Below are 13,872 nucleotides of genomic sequence, written 5' to 3'. Positions count from 1 at the left end.
CATAATGAATCCATAGGATACTCGCAGAGCTCCTTTCTATCTCGCTCTTGAAACATGCGCTCGTACTTGATTCTATTTTTCGTTAACACTCTCGTTCGATAAAAATACAAAAAGTTCAAAATTTACTAACTTGCAGATCTACAACGTATCTCGATCCTGGAAGCGTCGATTTGCAAAAAAAAAAATTTTTTAAATACATACACAAGTTTGAACGAAATATGTGTGCATTCTCTCGTCTCGAAGTACAAGGTGTCTTCTGCTCCATGGTTCGTAGCCGCAATATTCCAAACTGTATTTACCATAAAACTATGTTACTGGAGACACGACCGAAATATCTGGCAGTGTGGCGATCCATTCCCCCGCTCCTCTGCCGGCGACCACAGGAAGTTACCATCATCGGCCGCGGAAAACCGTGGTAGGTTGGAAAAACGATTCGTCGAGCGGTCGTTGGGGCGTCGTTCCGTGGAAAATGCTCGAGGGTGTCGTAAAGCTGCCGCCAACCCTCTCCTTTCGAGAGAGACGCGGACCGCCTCGCAGTTATTCGCGCGAGCATTATTTACTCTTCTCGCTGCGGACCGGTCGTTGATTTTGCACTTCGCGGAGCGTCATTGTTCCCGCAACCGTTGTTTGCTCTTTGCACACCGAGCGACCGTGCTCCGTGTCGGCTTGATACCCCGGTCCAGATACAAACGACGCTGATCAGATTTGCGCGGCGCGCCCGTGAGACTCCATTAGCTCCAAAAATACCATTGTTCCACGTGTTCGATGCAACACCCTAACACGATCGCGCGACCAGAATACGGAGAACCGATGAAAATTACCCCGAGTACTCTAGATCGGTGAGGAGTTGACACTGATATTTTTCTGGAACAAAGACTCTTCCTGACGACAAAATTTATCGAACTTGATAAAACTAACCATTCGATAAAGAAGCAGGAAACATCAAATACATTTGAACTCTTTGGTCTACTCTTTCGTTCGCAGCACTCTATGGAGTCAATCTCCCACGGTACACTATACTCCCTCTCGTTTTTGTACTGTTTATTCGTTCATCATCTAGACCACTTGAATGAGAAGAATTTGAAGTTATAGAATCCTGGGGATAATTTTTTTCCATGTGAACAGAAAGTAGTCAGTTAAGAGACACCTATGAGAGACTAAGAGACACCTATTTGCACTAACCACACGTGCAGAGGAGTTACTCATTAATCTGGAAGAAGATTAGATTGTAGGTATATTTGAGCTAAAGAAGATACCTGATCGAAGGAGAAGCTTCTGGTTATTTTCTGCCTAGTTAAACGTAAATGTTCACGTACTTAAACGTTAGATATAGGAATATGTAGATTGGGACTTGTGGGCCTGCATATTAGGTCATGGCGATTTTTTCTTGACTTAAGTAAGTTGGTTTCATTTTATACACGAAGTTCGTCACTGAACGCGTCAACTAAGAATATAAGATCTACCTGCTGAGTTTCCATTAGCGTGAAACCTTCATCACCTCTCTTCGTCAGTTCCACACGTGAACATCCCCAATTACCATCGACACCCAATTCCCGTGATTTTCCTTTCAATTAAAATCACCCCCTCGATAGCTCACGGGTTAATTAACACGAATTCGACCGTGTTGCGATTGATTCTGTCACGCAGCTGACTTGTACTTGGCGAAAACTGCATGAAAACGAACGAAATTTAGTGGCAGTGCATCTCGCGACCGGTGCGAGACCGTCAAAACTGAAACGTTGATAATTATGCGCATAAAATGTATCGCTAATTACGTGCATATTAAGCGTTGTTATAATATGCAACGGGACCCCTGGATGTCGTTTATTATTTTGAAACGGTTCGCAGGATACAGACAATTATGCCAGTGAAATGTATTTCTCTTAATTAAAGCGTCCAGCTCCTGTTATTGTTTATAACGGGCAGGTCGGGCTGTAATAATTTCACTCGGTCGTGTCGTGTCCTCCAGGACCCTGGAAACCGAGAGTCCTCTTTTTCCATGGTCGTGAAACCGCTCACGGTGACCGACGGTTGTCATCGCTTGTGGAATTGAAAATAACTAAATAAATGAAAAGGAAAAAGTGAAAAACTGTTTTCGCTGCGAATATACTTCAAAATCGTTTCTTTTTTCCATCTCGTTGTTATTACGTGGTCTCGCACGCCATACTTTTCCTTACAGGACCGCCTACTTCGTTAAGCCCCGTCCCCTGAGACCCCACTTCGCGCGATTCGTTTCTTCTCGCCGTTAAATGCACACACGACGAAAATCGGCGCTGGATTTGGAACGAATTGTGTTTTGCTTATCGAGGAACGCTAATCGGCCCGAGACGCGTGAGATCTCGGTCCCCCTTTGTGCCTCTAATGCTCTTTTTCACGGTGATCTCACACACCCGTGACAATAGACGTCGTTCTCGAGAACCAACCGCGCCACGATTTCTAGCGAAATTCCAGCGAATTCGTTCCTCCGTGTTTTGTTCTCGTAGAAAAACATACTGACACTAATTTCCACCGTTGCTCCCGTACAAATCGATTGCTTTTTTATTCGTTCATTTAATCGTGCACAATATAGAAAATATTCGGTGAAAGTTAAGAATTGACCAAGGTAAAATTCCCATCGTGGAAACCCGAATCGTGCGGTTGTGTCCTGCGTGCATGGAATTTAATGTATCGGCTGTGTTTACCGATAAACAGTTACGACGATTTTTGCGGATAATCTCCAATGCACCTGTGTTTTAACAAAAAAACAATCGAATCAATTAACCGAGTAGTTCTTCCGGAAAAAATTTTTGAAAATTTTCTTCCACGCTGTGACGAAAATTTCACGACCCCTAAGTCACTCTCATTCGGCACAGAGTGTAAAACCTCCAGATGTAACGAAGCCGCTAATAACGGATCGTTGTTGCTAGTAAAATACATATTTCCCCGTTTTCTGCTCTTTCTGTCGCGCGATTCCTCTCGCGCGCACTCCGTGGTGCGTCACTCGCACCTCTCGTTTCTACGAAGAAATATCGCGATATAAAAGCGAGACGGTCGTGACCGTAAAGTACAACGACATTAATGTCACGTGAACACGCACCCTCGAAGAAGTACGGCCCTGTCCAGTTTCTATAATCACTCCGCGCTTGGAGAAAAACCAGCGACACGAAACCTGTCCTCGCTGCTGCTGCTGTGTCGTGGAAATTGGTCGCGTATCTCCTGTTGAAAACTACGCAATATTCAGGGGAATTTATTGGTAATAGATCGAATTACAAAACCCTTGAGAAGGTTCGGTCGCGTGATGCAGGTGAAGCCTAGCGCAGATTCACCGAAGCTGCGCCCCTGCGAGTATGCATCCGCGCTTGCATCGCCGTGTTAAAGGCACCAGTGCCGGACGACGAGGAAATCAATGAATCGAAAACCGAGAAATGACGAGAAACTACTGAAGGTTGGTAACAGTACATAATGCACTTCAGAGGGGTGAATGTACACTCTAAGGTAAATAAAAAATGTCTTGTGAACTAATATTCTACGTATCTTAGTTTTCGAGTTACGTGTGATTAAAGAAAACGTTCCTGACTGGTAACTATTAAATATATTCTCTTATTAATCGTTTATTGTTTACTACAACAATTCTTCCTCCGAGAGAGGAACTAGAAAAGGTACTGCCTAGTGGTCGATCTGCAAAAAAACCAACCACCGTGTAAATACCGTGGAAAGTTTGCCCTTGTTAATTCGAAACTCGGGGCTGGTGGATTGTTCGCCGCCAAGTTCGTTCCCCTATTGTTTATCGCGGAGCGGGCTAGGGGGGGGGGGAATTTAAGAATTGAGTAGAACCGTAGAATGCTTATTTTGGATCGTTGAGCAAACAACTTGTACGATTTCCCCGTTACACGCTCGATAAATCCATGGCGCGCGACTTTGAGTCGGGCACCATTGGTCGCTCCGCACTCCGATAACTCTAATGATTACCCTCTCGTGGAAGAATTATGGAAATTGATAACGAGACCGGCTCGGCGAGAATTTATCGCCGCCTATGACCGATAGAACAAGGTAATGGACGCCGGGCAAAGGGAACCGGAAGTTATTAGTCGTACCCGTGGAGACGCCGCCACGCGGAGTAACGGCTGCTCGCTCCTCTCATAACGAAACAAAAAACCGGGGCGAATGTAATCGCGAGCACTCGGCGGGGACGGAAGAATTGATCGCGCGCTCGCGCTCGCCGGATGCTGGAGATTGCGATCGGACGTTGTGATAGACAAAATGAAAGAAAGAGAAAAAAAAAAGTGGTTCACCCGCGGGGAAATAAGAGTAGATACACGAAGACGAGCCGCACGGATAATCGTGCAATGTGTTTACCTAGGTATGCGCGTAAACGGTGCTCGTTCTGCGCGTGTATAATTCACACTGGATGTGTACAAGGGCATGGCATTGTGTTCTTCAATCGAGGAGAAGGGTCTTGAATCGAACCTTTGCACTCAATCGTAGTTTTCGTTTGCCATTCTTAAAGAGCACCCTCGGTTAAAGATAAGGAGATGAATTTAATTTTCGAGTTCGGTAGTGGTTCGCGTAATGTTCAAAAATCGGAGAATTTTTTAACAATATGCGAGACACGAGTGTAGAATTTTTCTCGAAACTCAAACTGACTTGATCACGAACGTTTAACGAATAAGAAACAACAGAGTAAAATTGAGAATCACTCTTGATCACGAATCGGAGCAATAGATTTCATTAATGACTACTGAATGGTATTTTAGGTAGAAAGTTTTGGCTGCTCAAGGCCACCAGAAGCGACTCTCCCCACTATGCCGTTTATCTACCCCCACTCCTCGCTCTCTCCATTTCCCCGCCCCCTATTTAGCATCGCAATACGCGGAAACATTGAAACGAAGTTTTCTTTGAATTATCGCCATTCACCCTCTGTTTCCCTTGGATCCTCCACTCGAACCAAGCTATTAAAGAAGAAAGTCACGAAACAATTTACCTTCCGTGGAATTCGGTGCGGTGCGGGTTAAAAACTAGAGCACTTGAAAGCGGGGTGGGAAGTTCTTCCTTCTTCCACGGCGACTCGTTTCCTCGCTCTCCATGAACTGTAACCTCGGTGACTCCAGCGAATTGGTCACCACGTTTCGCCCATTTCGTAGCCAGTTATCAGATCCCGCTCTTTTCACGCGCGTTGCCCTGTGTCCCCGCAATCGTGATCATCGATTTGCATGCTTTTTTTCCGTCGTCGTTTCGATAAGTCACGTGCAACGCCGAATCAACGCGCGAAGATTCATTAGTTACTTTTCAACGTTGTAATTCCGTATTCCGACGCGCAGTCGCACGGAAGTTTGTCGAGCATTTCGCGAATAATACCATACACTGCGAATTATGCGGCCAGGGGTCGGCTACAACTGGCGGGGATTAATTTCCATTTTATTAAATCTCATTTTGGTCCGTCCGTACATTCTCGAAATTCAACTTCCCGTTGATGTATTACCACCACGGGGAACTGATGATTATCCGCATACTTCGACTTTACTGAAGTTATTACGATATAAATTTATGCAACGCGTTTCTCGAGCTTTGAACTTCGCTGGCGCCCTTCGCGAAATTGGCCGGCAAACCAGACACGAGGCAACACCGATCGATTGATTAACCGAATTAGCGCAACGGGAACAACTATCTCGTTTTCGACTTGTGGTCAATTGTACGTTTCTGCTCGTGTATGGAAACTGAATCGATTAATTTAATCTCTGTTCCCCTGTCGGATGGTATGTATCGAGGTTGAAAGAAACAAGAATTTAAAAGAAAAAGAAAGTATATTGTAAGATTGTGCCTGGCAAAAATTGAAGGTGACGTTAAAAAATTGCGTGGAAGAGAATAATCATTCAGAAGACAATTTATCGTCACTGTGTGACAAATAGTTAACGCAGTCTAGAAGAACCCACCCCGTGCGTCGTGATCCATTTCGTCAACCATCGATCGGGAGAAAAGTAAATGGAAGCGATCGAGCGTCATCGTCGTCGGTCTCGTGACATTCCAGCGAGCCAGGTCCACGGTTCGTTGTTTCAGCGCTATTTTCCACTCAATTATTCGCGATACGTTCGGTTTCAATTACCACCGGTCGACGTGTGACGCTTCAAACACCGTTGAACTCGTCTTTTCGTTCTTTCTCGCGTCGTTCGCAATTAGAATGTTTCCACGCGAGGTGTCGCGCCCGCGTCTGTCACTTTGACGCATCACGATTTTAGAAACGTAGTTGAGGAACCACTGGAAGGGATGTGTAGAAGGTTGGCGGCGGTGGTGGATGGAACTTCCACCCGTGCTACCGGTTTCTTGCTCGAAGAACGCGCGCGCGGTTAAGAGAATACGTTTAATTAGAAAGAAGAGACCCGAGGGGACATTCCGCGAGTCGGGGAAAGGAAAATTGGACAGGTCCTTAACGAGAAACGGTGACTACCTCGTCCTTTTTCCCTCACCCCCGCCGACTGGTGTCATCAGTTAACACCACCGATGCTTTATTCGTCGTTTCGTGGACGTACCCGGGGGAACTCCTTCAAATATATATCGCCCCTCCCCAAAAATGCCAGAACCGTGAATACGCGATTCAACGGAATCACCATTGACCGGAAAAACTTGATGGGATTAGTACTCGAGCTCAGAGTGTGTCCAGAGATTTTTTTTTACGAGAAGATCAGGAAGGGAGAGAGACACTCAAAGGTACGTACATGCTTACTCGAAAGGTGAAGAATTTCACGAGGGGGTAACGATATATTCCAAAAGTTCGTGAAAAGTAGTAGAAAATTCTACGAAGTAGAATCAAAGTTTCTGAATGACGATTTGTGCTTTTATCGACCGATCTTCTAACCCTGGAATACATGAATTTTTATATTTCATCGAGGGAAATCTTTTCTGCGGACAAATTATCTTCCGAGATGATAAAAGTGGTATTAAAAAAAAATTGGATAGGATGTAGATGATACGAATCTCTATGGTACGAAAGTTCTATAGAGCTCTCTATAATGCTCGCCTATAACCTTCTATATATCTCTATAATATTCTTCTCTTCGACTCTAAAACAACCCCAAGTTGGAATCAACGGACAAGAAAGAACAATTGACGTGCCAGAGTCGAATAAATCGAAGCGAATCTACAAGTAAAAATCTCACAAACTCGTGTTCTTCCTCCAACACCAGAAATAATCTCTTACGAATGCTCCATAAAGTCCTTCTCTTTGACTCTAAAACTTTCTCCAGTTCGAATCACGTCTCAATCGCGCTTCGACGTCATCCTGATAGTTGATGCTCCGAATGGGTGAATCCTCGAAGTAACCTAAACGAGAGCCCCGGCGCGAATGGATCGATTAAAGACACCCGCGACGCCATCGATCATCGATGGCGACGCTTTGAGCGGAAAGCGAGTTCAACCACCTGCCAGCGACAGCGCGCGGATCGGCGGCGGGCTCTCTCGATTGAATTCGGCTGGATCGAATCGAACGAACCGATAAGTCGGAGATCAATAATTGAATTGCGGCCGGCCGTGCATCAAAACACGCCGACAGGCTCGTTCCCCCCGGTGCCGGGACCAGACGACAGACCCATAGCTCATACACGCTGCAAGTACACTCGAGCCTCCATTAATATCGCGCTTGTCTGACACGGCCTGGTCCCGCGGACACGTTTGTTCTCTCCTCGATGTATCGTATCTTGTTCCATGAGTCTCGTCGTAACTGCCTTCCGACCGATCGTCATCGTGGAGACAATCGTCTCCGTGGACACACCGTGGGAGTTCGTTCGTCTTCGCCTCGAATGACGGAAAAGTAAATTGTGTCTTGTCCCGGAACGGTTGGACATCGAGATACATACCTCACGGTGAAGATAACGGTGCCACAGAGAGCTAGATAGAGCAATAAGTGGTACCGTGGTATCGTCGAATGTTGCAAAAGTAAATTGTCTTTTGCCTCGGGACGGTTGGACACGGAGGTACATACTTCGCGGCGTACATAACGGTGCAACAGTGACAACTATAGAGCAATGGCTAGTATCGTTTGATCGTTCAATGTTGCAAAAGTAAATTGCGTCCTGTTTCGAGACGATTGGACGAGGTAGGTACCTCGTAGCGAAGATAACGTTGGTATGGAGAGTTAGAAGAATAAGTGATATCGTTTCAGTTGTCCAATGTTGCAAAAGTAAATTATGTGTGTGCTTCATGGCGAAGATAATGGTACGGTAAGGAACTGGATAGAGCAATAAGTGATATCGTGGGATCGTAGAGTATTGCGAAAGTAAATTGCATCTTTTCTTAAAACGGTTTGTCATAGAGGTGCATGCATGTCTCACGGTGAAGATAACGCTGCAGCAGCGAGAATTATAGAGCTGCAATAAAGTTAGAGCAATAGGGAAGTTAAAGCAATAGCTGCTTTCGCAGGTTGTAGAATATTGTAAAAGTAAAATATGTCTTGTCTGAAAATGGTTGGACACGGAGATACATACCTAGTGGTGATGATAACGGTGCAACGTACACAGCGATAGAGCAGTAACTGTTGTAGATTTCAGAGCACCGCTACACACGCGACAGTCGTTTGGAATATTAGAGCGGAGGAGGTAAAATATACGATAGGGGATGTTCAGGCATCTGTTGCGAGAAAGAGCACGGTTGTATACCGTGGTGTATGCGGCGCGGCGAAGATAACGATGCCACAGCGATGACGATGGAGCAATAGAGGGGATAAGCTGATGGGAAATATAGAGCAATGGAGCAGTTGGAGTAATGGATAAAATGGATCGATGGAGCAGAAAAATCATAGAAAGAACAGAGAAAAAGAGAATATAGTAAGCACTAGAATAAATAAAGCACTAGAGTAAATGAATCATTAGAGGAAATAGATCAATAGAGTAAGATAGAGTAGATAGAGTCACAGAGAAGATGGAGCAAAGGAGAGCATAGAGTGTTAGAGTGAATAAAGCAATAGAGAAGATAGAGCACCGGCGAATGTAGAGCGATAGAGTACACAGTACTTCGGAAAAGATAGAGCGAAAGAGGCACAGAGAATCCGGGGCAAGTTTCGATGCAAAGCAGACAAGACGAAGAAGCAACGGCTGCTGCTATAACGGGATTCCGAACTTCGTTTCGCGCCCAACGATCGTTCAGAAAATTAGAGGGCGAGCTGGAGTTCCGCTAAGGGATGCTTGGACGGATGTCGCGAGGAAAAGCGCTAATAAGAACGAGTCGACGGTGCTCTCTCGAATTACAAGTTTTTGATTACCCGACGGGAGCCAGTTTTAATAATATTTCGCAATGGAAAACGCCGACGGATGATCACAAGGAGAGAGTCCAGTAATACAGATTGCACGAAAAACGATATCGATCGGATCGCAAGATTGTGTGGAGGGGAGGCGACTCGAGAAGTCAAGCATCATTCGAGACGACAACGATTCGCGGAAGAATTCCCGTGCGGCGTCGCGCGTGAATACGACGCCTTGCGTCAAGGACCGTGACGACGTTAACGGGATCGCCGCTGAAAGAAGTTCGACCAGTTCCCTGGCAGCGAATTCACGATTCATCTCGCGCCAGATGGTCGCATTATCCGGATACGCGCAGCGAACCGTCCGTGGGAAATCGCGTGCATTCCACTGCATCCGATTCGATGCATCCGTGCGACGGAAGCTGAGTAAAACAACGCTTCCCTCGATAAACAGCACGGTGCCTACAACCGATTCCATAGGAAAAATTAACCGAGTCTCGCCCCCGATTCCGACTCTCCTCGATTCTGGTAACTTTCCAACGGGTAGTAAATTTTGGTTCACGACCGATTTCGAAAATTTTATTTATTTATTTATTTATTTTTTTTCGTCTTCTTTTGTTCGAGAGCTCGCCAAGCGGTTGGATACCAATTGCAACGGAAAAGTGCGTCGATTGAAATCGGTTTGGAACAATTGAAGGTGGAACGACAGAGAAAAGGAGTTTTTCTTTTAGAAACAAAATTTCGAATAATTTAGTATTTGTATATTGAAATTTTACATTTTATCGACACTTTTCGGAGAATTCTTCGGGACTTTTTACACAGAGCATTTTGTACTTCTGTTTATAAAAACCCTTGCAGAATATCAATGATAGGGAGAGACCATACCTGGGTCAAAATAGACCCGTAATTAGACCTTGTATAAATATTTCAAGTAAAAGTTCTATAATAGTACATTTCTTAATTTCGATGGAAAGCTACAATAATGTTATAATCGAACAAAAATCTCTCCGGGTCAGAAAAGATCCACGTGTGGTACAGCGAGGATAGAGATACTGTAGCTATTTTCAGGAAGAATTTAACCTTCTTTATAAATCTAAAACGTGGTGTTCTAACCTAGAGAGGTTTGAAAGTATGCCGACGAGACGCGGAAAGTTTGTACGGGGAATAAATTGCACGAAATTGTCCAACGGAAACTAAAGAAGCCCGGATAGGACGGAGTAGACGAGACCCTTCGCGCGCGAAGTTTAATTAACCGCGGTGAACCGTCGAACGACTTCGAAAGCTCGCGAAAATGTAAACCAGCGTCGGTTCAAGTTCATCGTTCTCGAAAGTAGTTCCCGGACGCGGTTTAAAAAGCGCTCGAAAAGAAACACAAGCGAGGAGAAACAAATTTCTCCGTAAGCTGTTCCACGAAGACATCTCAAAACTTCGTACTTTGACTTCCGCGTGGGGCATTTCCTCCCTTAACAGCGACTAAGTTGCGATAAAGCGACCCACCCGCCTGGTACCTAAAACCGATCCTCTCTTCGAGATAGTCGACGCTTAGAAGCGATATTATCCCGTTTCAATAAAAGTTCATCGCTTTCGGAAGTGGCTCCGAGTCGGTCGAAAGAGTGATCTAAAAGGAAAACAGGGCCTGGAAATAAATGTTTCTCGATCTTCTCGAAAACTTCGAACTTCACTTCAAAATGTCGCGCGTTCTTGATAACACGAATGTATAGTGTCTCTGGAAGAATTTAATTTCTTATCGCGCCAACTTCGTATCGAATATGATAAAAATTCATCTGATTCGAAATATTTCTTTTAGTATTTTCAAAATACTAAAATACCATTTTAACAAAAAATCCAAAGACACGTACCATACTACACGTACCAAAATTTCCTACCACAGTCTATACATAATAAAACACTTAACAATACTTGAAAATTAATCGAGCATCTTCGGGGATCTCCCTCCCAGAATTTCCTTAATTTCAATGAAAACCTCTTTCTACACTCCTGGTACACTCATATACAATTACAAAGTATGAACAAAAAATCACACCATATTTTCATCTCTATATATTCTACTCGTAAAATACACCAGATTGATTCAGGAACTCTCCCGATACACTCTCCGCGTAAAACCCCCAACAACGCTCGAAAATTACTCTAGCGTGCATCTTTGGGGGTCTTCCTGTCAGCTTCTCTTATTTCAGCGAAAATCTATCGCTATCAAAATTCAACGCTTACTCGCGGGTCGCTCAGTGGGTCAAGATTCCTCGGTGGTCAGTATTTTCGGTCTATAGTACGATGGGGGGGGGGGGGGGGGGGGTTACACGACGCGATGTATAGTGGTTACAAAACGCAAATTCACCGCGTCACGGTACGCACCGGTCGCGGCGCGTCGTCTGGGCCTCTCGGGGGTTGTCTGGGACGCTTGCGTCGCGTCGGTTCCCTCGTACGCCGGCGTTGCTCCGGGCAACCGATGGGGATGAATCTACGCGACGCCCGGCGTCGAGTTTCCTCGTAGCGGGTGGGGCTGTTAGACTCAGTGCGCTCCACGACGCCGAACTGACCACGTACAACGCGCGACGCCGAACACGACCGACGACCCCCCTGCCGCGACCCCCTGCACGACGCGACGACAATCCGGCACACAGTTCATAGGTCTCTCTTGGCGCCCCCCCCCCCCCCTGTCTCTCTCGATCGGTCCGCGCGTCGCGAAGTATCTGTGATCTCGATCCATCGTGATCGAAACGACGAATCTCGCGGAAAAAAGTGCGGTGACGTGGGGGGGGAGTCCATCGAATCGGAGACCCCCGTGAATCGTAACGGTACCCCATCGGGAAAAAATCTCTCGACGACGATCTCGACGTATAATTACCTGGGAGACATTTATCGTTTCTTTTTTTTTGTTTTCTATTGTTTTCTTTAGGTTTTTAAATTTGAATTTTTCCAACCCCCCTTGAAGTTTCGCGAAAGTGCGTGCCCTTCTTTTAAGATTGAATTTGAGGAAGTAGGGGAACGAGGATTTATGCAGTGTATCGCGATCGACGAATCGTACCAGTGAAATACACGGAAGGGATATATTGTTGAAATAAATCTGGTACCCCGGAGGGGGGGCAGGGGGGCATTAATCTTCTTGGGGACAACGATCGGTACACAGATCCGTGTCGGTAGAAATTCGTCCGGTGACAAATAGGTTCGAAGAGATTAATTGACAGTTACATGGGGACAGGGGGAGTGTTCGCATGGGGGGTTCCAGGGGGGACCCGGGTTGAAGTAATTGAAAAGAACGTAACTTTCTGCAAAGTGCGACGACTTCGTTATTTTCCTTTTTTTTTTGTTCGTCTCTCCCCCGGTTTCGAACCGACTCGAATCCCCGGTAGCTCGAGAAGAAGGGTCGCGTCGAAATTAAGCCCATAATCTTCGAGGGGTGAAAGTTAACCTCTTAAAGAGGTGTCTCGTTGAAAATTAAACGGGAGATTCGACGTTAATTAACTGCGACGCGTGGGCTCCGTGAAAGCGGGGACGAATTGGAAAACAAACTGTGCTTACCCTCTCTCCCTCCTCTTTGAGGGGTCGGAGGGGAGAATTTCAATCGAAGGGAGAACCCCTTGCGTGTCTCGGTTCGTGTAATTTATCGCTTTCGATTAAAATTCTGACGAACCCTTTAGTCGAGATCGTCGATTGCGGAGAGGATCGGGGAAACAGTGCCGTAACGATCGAAATCGATCGATCCTCGATCGACGTAAAATCGTGTTCCGTCGAGAAACAAACTGAGAAGAATCCAACGAATCGTGATCGTGACGGGCGTGCGAACAGACGGTGAATTAATCGCGACAGTTGCGGAGTACGATAATAAAGTTTTCGGTGCGCGAACAGTGAACGAAAATCGCGAGTGACGTTTCCTCTGTTCGTTTCGATCCTTTTTTTCCACCTCGAGGCGAGGCAGTATCAAGGACCTCGAGGCTCGATCGTAAGTCAGCAGCAACAGCAGCACCAACAGCACCAGCAGCACCAGCAGCTAGTCGTTGCAGAGTTTTTCGCGGCTCGGGGCGAAGATTTACGAATGCATCGGCGAGGAGTCGCATTAAATCTTCCGAATCGACCGTGGCCGACGTGTCTTCCATTTTTTCCCCGGTTTCTCTTTCTTTTTTTTTTTATTTTCTTCAGTTTCAGAAGCCCATTAAAACTTCGTCGACCATGGCCCGCCATACGCGCGTAACTCCCAGTTTGATTTATTCCTTGCTCTCCAAGACCGAGGGATAATCAGAGATCCGCGCGACAGAGTTTTCGCGACTACCGTTGTCGCCACGCGGCGACATGGGAAACATACAGGCCCCCTTTCTCCAAAGGGGGGAATGAAAAAAAAGAGAACCTCGAATCGCGTTACAAATTCAATTCCAACGGAAATTTACAATCGTCGTATAATTGGTCCCAAATGTTCTTCCGAGTCGGGGTTAAATCAGTTCCCCCTCGAGGCCCCCCTTTGAAATTCTCAGTTCCCTCTCAAGACGATTCGGGAACAAGCTTCTTTGCCCGCGAAACGGTACTCCCTATCCCCGAAAAAGAGACGAACGCGACGAAAATCGGGAAAACCGAGACAATTTTCAAAGGGGGGCAAGAGTGGGGGGCAGGGGATCCGCTTAGCAGGAATTACGAGGGGCAACACTCGCGCTCGA

At 46.0% G+C, this 13,872-nt stretch overlaps 1 protein-coding gene across 8 annotated transcripts in view; it reads left to right on the top strand.

Moving 5' to 3' along the window:
* Positions 1-13,872, top strand: part of LOC143145130 (uncharacterized) — a 265,611-nt gene that overhangs the window by 54,353 nt on the left and 197,386 nt on the right. The gene's annotated exons all lie outside the window — the stretch shown is intronic.

Source organism: Ptiloglossa arizonensis, chromosome 4, assembly GCF_051014685.1.
Source record: "Ptiloglossa arizonensis isolate GNS036 chromosome 4, iyPtiAriz1_principal, whole genome shotgun sequence".
Taxonomy (NCBI): Eukaryota; Metazoa; Arthropoda; class Insecta; order Hymenoptera; family Colletidae; genus Ptiloglossa; species Ptiloglossa arizonensis.
The sequence above is the reverse complement of the archived record's forward strand: the minus strand, read 5'-3'. Positions and strand labels throughout refer to the sequence as shown.